Consider the following 11644-nt stretch of genomic DNA (forward strand, 5'->3'; position numbering starts at 1 on the left):
AAATCCAGCCTCAGACACTTCCTAGCTGTGTGAGCCTGGGCAAATTACTTAACTGTTTCAGTTTCCTTCTCTGTAAAATGGGACGCACTGGAAAAGGTCATGGCAAAATACTCCAATATCTTTGCCAAGAAATCTCCATAGACAATGTCCATGAGGTCACATAGCATTGGACATGATGCAAGCACAACAATACTTACTCCCTGTCTTTTTACCTTTGAGCCTCAGTTTCATTATCTTTAAAATGGGAAGTTTGTTCTTGATGGCCTCTAAGTCCAAACTCCTTTCCCACTCAAAGTCGCACATCGTCTCCTATCTAAATAAGAAAGGGGGAAACAGGAGGCATAGCAATGGTCCCTGCCCGGGAGCCCTGGAGCCGAGTGATTTTGATCCCAGAAATCTAAGACAGGGGTGTGATGGAGTCCACTCCAACTGACTTGGAAGAGTACGTCATTAAGTTGTCAGTGTGAGAGCATTTGCCACTTGGAAAACCTGCAAAAGCTACAAATCAGGCCTCATTTTATAGCTTTGCTGATTTTCTAGGCTTAAGAAAGTGATGGAGAAAATGTTAACAATGCAGACTAAACATAAAAGTGTGTTGTGCGTGCATTTCCCCCCTAGAGATCCAGCTGTTAAACATTTACTATCACAACTCTGATTTAAGGGCACCACATACCAGGCACACAAGGGAGTGGAAAAGAGCTGTGGCTGAGTGGAGTGGCTTGCTGTTTCCTTCTCCATGATGTTCCCATTTTACAGATGGGGAATGGAGACAAATAGGGGTTAAGTGACTTGCCCAGGATCACACAGCTAGGAAGTGTCTGAGGCTGGATTTTAACTGAGATCTTGACTCCAAGCTGCACCTCTGAATTTGAATTCAGAAGACTTAAGCTCATTTTGAATGAACAAAACTGGGTATAAGTGGTGCCTTCAAGATTCCTGCTCCTTAAACGGAGTGGCAGTGTGTAGGTGCGATATGGTAACTTGGCTTCCCCCCAGGATGCTGGGGGTGGACCCTTCGTGGAGAAGGACCATACTCAGCGGATCTGCTTCCCTGGCTTCCAGCATGGGCTGCGTGGGTGGGAAGGAGAGAGGAGGAGGAGGTAAGGGGGAGCATCGGTGTGTGGTCCAGAGACTGGGGCAGGATGGTCTGGGGGAGGCTGTGACCCGGAGCTCTGCGGGCCAGCCTCACCTCTTCAGTTTCCCCCCTGTGTAGAGAATGGGGACAAGGATCCGGGTGCCATTCCATCCCGCTGTTCCCATCTTTTGGCCCCTGACTGTCTCGGGTATCTCCTCTTCAGAAAGGGGGTCCACACATACGCACACACACAGCCACCTGGATTTTTGAGAGAGGAGAACAGCAGAGAAGTAGTGGGGGGAACGGCTTGGCTTCTGGTTTCCCTGGCCTCAAGCCTGCTCCGTGGAGCTCCCTATGAGGCTTCCTTTCCCCTTCTAGTCAAAACACAGATCCTGATGCTCTACTCACTGCCTTTGTTGACTTGGGCAAATTGCTAAGTAAGCCCTCTGAGCCTTGGTATCAAGCAGTCAAACAAATGATCTCTAAGGTCTATTCATTTCATAATGACCTTTTTTCATGTGAAGTGTGTAGATATCTGTTTACATCCATTTCATTTCTGGACATGCCCACTCCCTTTCTTTCCCAATACATCTCTCCTTCTTCCCCTCCCTACCCGAGGAGCCGGTCCCAGCAACAAAAATTCAAAAGGAAAAAAAAAGCAATTCTGCAAAGCCAAGGAACACACATCCACCCAGTTAATGAGCTCAGTATTCCACACTTACACTCTCTGAACTTACAAGCTCTTTTGATCTTCTTGTTAGAGCTCTGGTCCCAAGAAACTAGGAATTCCTGCACCCCTACCCCTGCTTCCTCAGCCCCTGCCCCTCTCACTTCAAAGCCCTCAAGACAAGGAACCCAGAAGTCCCAGTGTCCAGGACACCAGCACCCGGGGGGCCCTTTCCAGAGGAGGCTCAGGGCCAAGGAAATCAGCAGTCGTTCAATCATTTTTCTTTTCTGCCTCTCTCCATGGCTATCCTTTCTTCTTCTCTCCTTCTCCTTTTTCCCCTCATCTCCTTGTAAGGGAATGGTACTCAGGCTTTGGGGTCCCAGAATTCCCCAAGTGCTGAGGTCACAAAGTGGGTCATTTGTGTATCGACTTACATGACAGTGGTGGGAAATACTCCCTACTCCAGGGAACTGACTCTCTCTGTCTATGTCTGTCTCTGCTGTCTGTCTCTCTCTCCCTTCCTTTTTCTTTCTCTTTTCCTTCCTCTCTCTTTATCTTCCTCCCTCCCCCCTCTCTTCCTTCCTTCCTTCCTTCCTTCCTTCCTTCCTTCCTTCCTTCCTTCCTTCCTTCCTTCCTTCCTTCCTTCCTTCCTTCCTTCCCAGCAATCAATTAATTTTCACCGGCCTTTCTTGGGTTCCAGAAATGAGGAACCAAAAGAAGGAAGGAAAGAATGAATAAAAGTGTACAGAAAGGGAGGAAAGATGTAGACAGTAAAATGAGAAGAGGCAGGAGAGGTGAGCAGTGAGAAAGCAGAAGGAGAGACCAGAGGGGAAGATGGGAATGTAGGAGAAAAATGGGAAGGAAAGAAAATGAGGAGAGAGAAAAGGGGGGGGACAGAAAAAGAGGAAAAAGGAGAGGGAGAAAAGAGGAGACAAGGAGGAGAGAGGGAAATATGAGGGGAAATAACTAAGAGCAAGAAAGGGGGGAGGAATGGGAGAAAGAAAAAGAGGGGGTTGAGGAGAATGGAGGTAGGAAGGGGACAAGAGGATAAAAAGAAACAGGGAGGGAGAGCAGTGAGGAGGGAAAACTACCACAAGAATGTGATCATCGTGGGAAAGAGATTATTTACAATCAAGAACTGACACTTCTCTCCTTCCCACCTCCAACAAGAAATCTGGAAATATCTGGGATCACTGCCAGGGTCTGAGTCCCCCTAAGTTGCAATCTAGCTAGTCCCCAGATCCCACTACCACCTATCTACCCCAGATCTGCCCCACAGACATTGTCTACTGCCCAGCATCCTTTCCTAATTCTCTCCTGTCCTTGGTCTTTCTGAACCCCTTCCTTTGGATCCCTCCTTTGCCTTCATGGCTTCTCTAATAATCCTTCCAGAGCTCCAGGGTGAGAGCTAGAACAAATCTCTGGGTAGGGGAATCTATCTCAGTTGCTCAGCAATGGGTTTGAGGATTGGCTTACAGTGAGGGCTGCAACAACTAGACAGTAAGTAGAGCTTTCCAATTTCCTTCTCCTGTCTGTTTCTCCGAAGCCCCAACCCTGCTTCCCAGCCCACAGCTCCCTCCATGCCTTCATATCTCACAGGTCCTGATCTAAAGGAAGGCTGTTTCTCATTACCCCAAAGATACCCCAACCCCCAAGTTGATCCGGGAACAGAGCTGGGGCCGCAGACGCTGACAGTGAGAAAGGAAATGGGGGTGGGAGGGAGCCAGGCGCCCCTAGGGAACCTGATTCCCCCTAAGCATTGGGCCACCCTCCAGGAGAGTCACTATGCCAAGATGGGCAAGATGCCAAATTCTGGGCCCAGGCCTGGTTCCATCTCACCTGCTACCCCAACCCTGCTAATATAGTAATTCTGAGTCTTCGGGTAATGGCATGACTATCTTTAGGCTTCAATCTCCCTTCCCTTTTCCTTATTTCTATATTTCTCTTATCATTCTCCCTGTTTCTTTCTGAGTCTCTCCACATTCTTTATTTCTCCCTACTTATGTTTTTCTATTTCTGACTGTGCTTTTTCCCTATCTCTGTCTCCCTTTTGTCCCTGTCTTTCCTCCAATTTATCTCTATTTTCCTCAATCTTTGTGTCTCTCTCTTCCTATTTCTTTCTCCTCTTTTTCTTCCTTCCTTTCTTTCTTCCTTTTTCCTTTTCTTTCTTCCTTCCTTCCTTTCTCCCTTTATTTTTTTCTTCCTTTATATATATTTTTTCTTCCTTCCTTCCTTCCTTCCTTTCTTCCTTCCTTCCTTCCTTCCTTCTTTCCTTCCTTCCTTCTTTCTTTCTTTCTCTCTTTCTTTCTCTCTTTTTTCTTTCTCTCTTTCTCTCTTTCTTTCTCTCTTTCTTTCTTTCTTTCTTTCTTTCTTTCTTTCTTTCTTTCTTTCTTTCTTTCTTTCTTTCTTTCTTTCTTTCTTTTTTTCTTTCCTTCCCCATCTCTGTCTCTTTCTCCCTGTCTCTTTCCTAGTCTCTCCATCTTTCTCTAACTCTCTCTATTCCCTCTCTCTCTCTCTCTCTCTCTCTCTCTCTCTCTCTCTCTCTCTGCCCCCTCCCTGCCACACCCAAACAAATTAAAACTTCAGGGGTCCTCACCTCATTTACAGAAAGGTTTAGTTAAAGGTCTACTTATGAATTCCTACAGTCAACAATGTGCCCCTCCCACTCTGCCTTCTCTTCTGTGTGCTTGTGTTCATACACATATATTTTTTCATTTTCACAATGCTTTTTTAGCTAAACCAGGAAACTGCTCTACTGGGTGGTGTAAGTAGATAAAGTTCTAGATTTTAAGACCAAAAAATTTGAGTTCATATCCTATTTGTAACATGTTAACTATGACTAGGAAAAATCATTTAACCTATTTGGGTCTTGGTTTCCTATAGAATGGGGACATTTGTGGCACCTATCGAACAAAGCTGTTGTAGGGCCCAAATGAGATCATGTGTTAAGTAAATTATAAACCTTATATAAAGGTATATATATAAAGACAGCTGTGGTACAATGGATAGAGCACTGGGCCTAGAGTCAGGAAGATCTGAGCTCACATCTGGCCTCATGTACAAGTCATTTAAACTATATTTGCCTCAGTTTCCTCAGCTCTAAAATGGGGATAATAATAGCATCTATATTTGCCTCAGTTTCCTCAGCTCTAAAATGGGGATAATAATAGCATCTATATTTGCCTCAGTTTCCTCAGCTCTAAAATGGGGATAATAATAGCATCTATATTTGCCTCAGTTTCCTCAGCTCTAAAATGGGGATAATAATAGCATCTATATTTGCCTCAGTTTCCTCTCTAAAATGGGGACGATAATAGTTTCTCCCTCCTAGGGGTATTGTGAGGATCAGAAGAAATGATATTTATAAAACATTTAGCAGTGTCTGGCACATAGTAGGTGGTATATAAATGCTAGCTATTATTATCACTTATGTGCATAAAACTGTTCTTCCCATTAGTTATACTCTCCCTCCCACAAGCTCCTCCCGGTTCCAGATCATCAGTGTGAGGCCAACAAAGCTGACTCCAGCTGACAAGTACAGGGATAGGAAGTGTGAGTGTGAGCTGCCGGATGGTCAGGAAGCACTGGGTGGTGACCAAGAGGAGGCGGGCCTCAGCTTTCTGGGCAGCTCAGGAAATAAGAGCTTGAGGGTCCCCAGCCCAAGTGTTTACTCGTCAGGAAATGTGAGAGCTGAGCCTTTGGGGGGCAGAGGGAGACAAGGAAAGCAAGTGAGCTCGGTCTCTTGGTCTCCTGGTCACTGGGGCTGCAGGAGTGTGGCTTAGAGAGTAATCTCCTTTGCAATTCACTTTGGAATGGCAGTCAAGCCATCTTCCTACAGCCTCCCAGCCCCTCAGACACACAGTCAAAGACATGGTGGCTCCTTACAACCTGTAAGATAAAACCTAAACTTCTTAGCCCAGCTTTCAAAAAATTCCAAAATCTAGACTCAAGTTTGATCTCCCACCAAACTCTTGTAGGAATCCTCCACTTTGGCCCGTCTGGCTCGCTGTTCCCCATCTTTGCCTCTTTTTATTCTTACCTCTGCTCCCGCAGTTCCCTGAAATATCCTTGTAAACAGTCTCTATCTTCTGAAATCTTCCCTGCCCTTCGAAGTTCAGCTCAGATATTACTTGGTCCAGAAAGCCCCATTTGGAAGGAATGACTTCCTCTCAACCCCTGAAAGCCGGTAATATCTACACCACTCGTTCCAATTCACCAGACATTTTTTTTAAGTGCCTGCTCTGTTGTTGTTCAATTGTTTCAGTCATGATTTACTCTTTGTGGCCTCAGTTGGGGTCTTCTCTGAAAAAGATACTGGGAGCGTTTGCCATTTCTTTCTCCAGTTAATTTTACAGATGAGAAAACAGATGCCAAAAGGGTTAAGCGACTTGCCCAGGATGACACAGCTAGTAAGTGTCTGAGGCTGGATTTGAACTCAGGAAGATGAATCTTCCTGACTCCAGGTCCAGCACTAGCGACCCCAGATGCAGATCTGCATTCTCCATGATCAGTTGAGTCAGGAGAGAGCTTTCACAACTGGGGAGGTCAGGAGAAGTTTCCCATAAGAGGGGCTAGAGCATATCCAAAACCATTTCTTTGGAGGGGGCACCCCCTTTAATGCACAGAGCACTGGCCTAGAGAGCCCAGGGGAATGGCCTTAGGAGGGTCCTGCCAGGGGTGAGTCAGAAGATTCCCCTTTAGACTTATACCTATGTGACTTTTTAGTGCACCCATTTCTTCATCTATTAAAAAAAAAGCTGTTCTTCAGCCTCCTTTGTTGAGGTTGTAAGAGGTCAAGTTGAAGTTAGTACTTCCCAACTATTGTAAAGGACCAATATCCCCTCTGCCCTGACCTTGGGGACCCCTGGCTGTCCAGCCTGGTCACAGGAATGTCAGATATTCCAGCTGCAAATTCCTTTGTTGTGAGTGGTCAATGGTGAGGGTGGGGAGGGGGAAGCACTGAGTCACCTAGGGGGCAGGCTAGTCACAGCCCCCTCCCATCTCTCCATCCTGCTAATCCCAGACACCCTAGTCCCTTATTGTCCATTCTACAAGGCCTTCCCCACACACTTCCACGGTCAGGAATCACTATGTGAACTTTGGCCCAGGGAAGAGTGAAGACTGATGTACAAGGAGGAGGAGGAGGACCCAGAGGACCCAAGGCACTCTCACCCTCTTCCCCTTTCTTTCCCTTAACCTTTTGTCTCTTTGATGTCTCCGTATGTGTCTGCCTCAGTAGCTATTTATGCCTTGTCCCCTAAACCCCTATCTGGGTTTCTCTTTCCCAGTTTTATCCTTGAATCTTTTTTTTTTTTTAATGTCTCTCTGTGTGCTCTTTCTGCTCTCGGTTTCTTATCTTCTCTTCCCCTTGCAAGCTTTTTGGGCTTTCTTGGTCACCCTCTTTATTCTCTCTGGGTATATCTTTGTCCTCTCTATCCCTGTCTAAGCTCTCTGTCCTCTCTTTGTCTCATCTTCTCTCCTGCCTATCTTCCCCTAGTTTGTCTTTTCCTCCTTTTGTACTCTTTCTGTTGATTTCTCTATGTGCTCTCTTATCTTTGTTTCTTTGGTCTCGGTATCTATCCTCTTTTATTTCTTACCTTCTTTTGTCTGTGTGTCTCTCTTTGTTTTTGTCCTCTCTCTGCTGTCTCCTCATTTCATTTGCTCTCTGGGCTCAGTCTTTTTCTGTCTCTTTGTCCTTTCAATCTCTCTGCCTTCTCTGAATTCCTTCTTCCTGTCTCCTCTCTGGCATTTATCTATCTATGCATCCATCCAACTATCCATCTGTCCATCTATCTTTCTATCTTTTCTTTCTTTCTGTCTATCTGTCTGTCTGTCTGTCTCTTTATTCTCTTTTTGTTGTTGTTCTCGAAATCTCTTTGTACTCTCTCTCTATCTCCTCTCTGGCTTCTCTGTCTGCCTCTGTACTTCTCTGCATTCTTTAAGTCTCTTGTCTCAGCCTTCATTCTGCCCCTGTCTCTTATTCTACTGCCCTCCCCAATATAGCCCCAAACTTTGTCCCTTTTCTTTTCTATTCCCTTAGTTTTGTGCCAGGGACTAGGAGCTGACCTGACTCACCAATTAGAACTAAGGGGCCAGACCAGTCTCTCCAAGATAACCTATGCTAATTTCTTTTCAAGCCTTCTAGATCTTAACCTTGGAGGTATGTGGATTTGGCTAATGGCAGAATTTCAATTTCTATGGCAGGTGAATGGAAAAGAAAATAGGAAGTGGTACTTTAGTATATAAGAGTTGCTTCAGCTGAAGGCCATGCCTGCTCTAAATCTAGCCTTTCTAGTCCTTTTATCTTCCCACCCTCACCCCACCCCTAGTCAGGCCATAGCCTCTATTCCCTAAAACTGGGAGGGCATGGGGAAAACAAGACCACAAAGCTCTATCAGACTCCAGGTTTCCGATTGGTGGACAGAGCTGTCCGGGATGGAGAAAGTTTCCTTTTCTGGGAGAGTCTGATAGGAGAGGAGGGGAATCAAATACCAACATTCCCACACACATACACATACACACCCCCTTCTCCACCCCATTCCTCATCTCCCTGGAAAGGAGGAAGGGAAGGACAAGCCCTGTTATCCTAGTTTCTAGCCATCCCAGAAGACAACTCAATAAACAGCCCAAATGACAATAGATAGGAGAGGAAGTTAGATTATGGGAAGAACTTCCCAGTAGTTGGGGATGAGAGATCCAGAAGTAGATGGGGTTGGTTTGGAGGAGAGGAAACCCCCACTCTCCTACTTACAGACACATACACAATAATTATGGGTCTAGGATGTGTTTGATCAGAGGCAGGGGGATGGATGACTTGCCCTTTCCAGCTTTCTATCATCTCCTTCTCTACTATTACAAATAAGTAGGGGGAGGTGAAATCCAAGGATCTAGTACCAAATCTTAGAATAGGAGGTCCATACCCAGGACTCCCCTTCCCCCAGAGCCTGGGAACTTCTGTCCAGCACAGGCTGTTCCCAGTCCTCAGGGACCAGGGGTCAGAACCCAACCCCGCCAGAAAGAAGCAGTCCTTAAACGGTTAGCTCAGAGCATTGGGAAGTTAAACCAAGGAATGGACTGGAGAAGGAGGAGCTTGGAAATGGTCAGCAGACCAGTCACAAGGAAGAATTAGGAGTCTGAACTCAATTTAGCTCAATTCAAGAAACATTCTAAGTGCCTATTGTGTGCCAGGCAATGGGCTAAGTGCTGAGGATACAAAAACAAAAAAGGCAAACTGGTCCCTGTCCTCCAGGAGCTCACAATCTAATAAGGAAGAAGACCTTCTTCTGGCCCTTCTCCTCCTCACCTCACCTGCTCCTCAGTCACTCAGGTTTGTGCCCCATGACTGGGGACAAGAATGCTCAGATCCTCAGCCCTCTCCTTCAAACCTCAGTTTACTCCCAGGAGTGCATATATGGGGCTTAAGATGCCTGAATTTTGTCCCCACTCCCCTCTGTCTTTCCCTGGACTCCATAGCTAGGGAAATGCAGGAATGAAGGACCAGAATATCAAGGTTCCTTTTCTTCTCAGCACCTCAGTTCCTCTTTCTTCCTATTCCACCACTTCATTGCTCCCAGGGCCCAGGAACAAACTTCTTCCAGGTTTTGGGAAACAGACATAAGGAACAGATTGGGGGAAGATCCTCCAGAATGGAGGGAGAGTTGGATTAGAGTGATTTTAGGTGGGGGCTTGAAGGGGGTCCCTTTTTTACTTTATGATGAGTAAAGACAGGGAAGGAGGGGAATCCAGAAGCTCTGGGGTTCAGCTACAAAAGCCCCCAACTGTGAACTTCCAAAGATACTTATTTGCATGTCATTTACATGCAGAGCCATTATTGACTACAAGTACAAAAAGCCCCCTAGCCCTGCCTCTCTCTTCCCACAGTGTTCCCCAAGCCCCTGCCCTCTCTCAGGCATTTTCCTGATCTCTCCGTCTGTCTGTCTGTCTCCCTTCCTTCCCTTTGTGATCCTAATTCCTAGTGGGAGAGAGAGGGCTTCCAGTTTAGGAGAACATATTTGTAGCACCCATGAATCTTTTCCCTGGGCAGAGCCACCCAAGCCTCCTACCCTGGCTGTCTCCTGTCTTCTGATGAAGGGTGCCCTCATCCCAGCCTCCTCCTTGCTCCCGGCACCAAAAGGATCACTCACCTGCTTGAGGCTTTAGGTCACTTGTCTCTGATGTGGGATACTCCAAGCCCAACCTCTTCCCAAACCCCAGCACCAAAAGGATCACTCACCTGATGCAGGCTTCGGATCTCTTGCTTAACTAGGGTTAGGTCTTTGGGGAAGTTGGGGAATAGAGAGTCCAGGAGCCGGGGCAAAGGGGGCCAAGGATGTCCTGGCTGAGCCCAAGCCCGACTGTGGGAGCAGCCCGGGGGAGGCGGGAGGAGAGCAGGGCGCGGTATGGGGAGGGGGGCAGGAAAGGGGTGGGAACTCTGGCCCTCGACAAGGCAGGAAGTTTTGACAAGGAAACTGCGAAGCAGTATGGAGGGGAGAGGGGAGGAGGGAATGGGAGGGAAAAGAGAGACATAGACAGAAAAGAGACCGATGCAAAGGCATTAAGAAAGAAAGAAAGAAAGAAAGAAAGAAAGAAAGAAAGAAAGAAAGAAAGAAAGAAAGAAAGAAAGAAAGAAAGAAAGAAAGAAAGAAAGAAAGAAAGAAAGAAAGAAAGAAAGATAGATAGATAGATAGATAGATAGATAGATAGATAGATAGATAGATAGATAGATATGTAAGCAGAGATACTAAGACCCAGGAGCCTGGTGGTCTAAAGGAGACAGCCAGAACCCCAGGTGAGAGGAGAAACATGAAGACAAGACCAAAGACCAAAGACAAGAAACTGAGACACAGATTCAAAAACAAATAAACAAATACTTGGAGAGAAGTTGATTTAGAGAGGAGCTGAAGGCCAAAAGATTTCAAAACAGGCACAGCCCACACTCTCCTCTCCTCCTCTCCTACCCCAGAAAGATTCGGGGAAGAGGATGAGGGATGAAGGTCCTGTATCCCCCTCCTTGATCCACTTCTATTAGGTCATCTGCTGGGAGGGAGAAGCTAGGAATGTCAGGTCACCTTTTATTTTAGATCCATAAGCACCTACGGTGGAAAAAGGAGGAAAGAAGCATTTTCTAAAAACTCTTTCTTACCTTCTGTCTTAGAATCAATACTACAAGAAGAATGGTAAAGGATAAGCAGTGGGGGTTAAGTGACTTGCCCAGGATCACCCAGCTAGGAAGTATCTGAGGTCAAATTTGAACTCAGGACCTCCAGTCTCTACGCCTGGTTCTCAATCCACTGAGCCACCTAGCTGCCCTGGAAGGAGCATTTATTAAATATTATTTGTTAAGCATCCACTATGCACCAGGAATTTTGTACAAATGTCATCTCATGTAGTCCTCAAATACAACCCTGAGAACCAGGTGCTAGTATTTATTATCATTACCTCCATTTTATAGCTGAGGAAACAGAGGAGGTGGGGGGGGGGGGATTCTTTTGTTTTGTTTTGTTTTTGTTTAATGGACTTTCCCAGATAATAAATATCTGGTCCTGAATTTAAGCTCAAGTCTTTCTGACTCCAGATCCATTGCTCTATCCACTGGGCAACCAACTGCTTCTGCTGGGAGAATAAAGGGAGGGAGCAGAAAAATAGTGAGAATTATAAGATATAGAATTGTTAGAAATCACCCAATGGGAGGCAACTGGGTAGCTCAGGGGATTGAGAGCCAGGTCTAGAGATGGGAAGTCCTGGGTTCAAATTTGACCTTAGACACTTCCCAGCTGTATTCTCTGGACAAGTCACTTAACCCCCACTGCCTAGCCTTTACCTCTCTTCTGCCTTGGAACCAATACACCGTATTGATTCCAAGATGGAAGGGAAGAGTTTAAAAAGAAAAATCATCCAGTGAT

At 46.0% G+C, this 11644-nt stretch overlaps 1 protein-coding gene across 1 annotated transcript in view; it reads right to left on the reverse strand.

The window, feature by feature from the left end:
• The window catches only part of PEAR1 (platelet endothelial aggregation receptor 1), a 46303-nt gene extending 36176 nt beyond the window's left edge, over positions 1-10127 (reverse strand). Inside the window, 1 exon segment of the mRNA XM_056814646.1 lies at positions 9976-10127. The gene's annotated coding sequence lies outside the window, so the exon portion shown is untranslated.
• Between the last annotated feature and the right edge of the window lie 1517 nt (positions 10128-11644).

Source organism: Monodelphis domestica, chromosome 2 (genome assembly GCF_027887165.1).
Source record: "Monodelphis domestica isolate mMonDom1 chromosome 2, mMonDom1.pri, whole genome shotgun sequence".
Lineage (NCBI taxonomy): Eukaryota > Metazoa > Chordata > Mammalia > Didelphimorphia > Didelphidae > Monodelphis > Monodelphis domestica.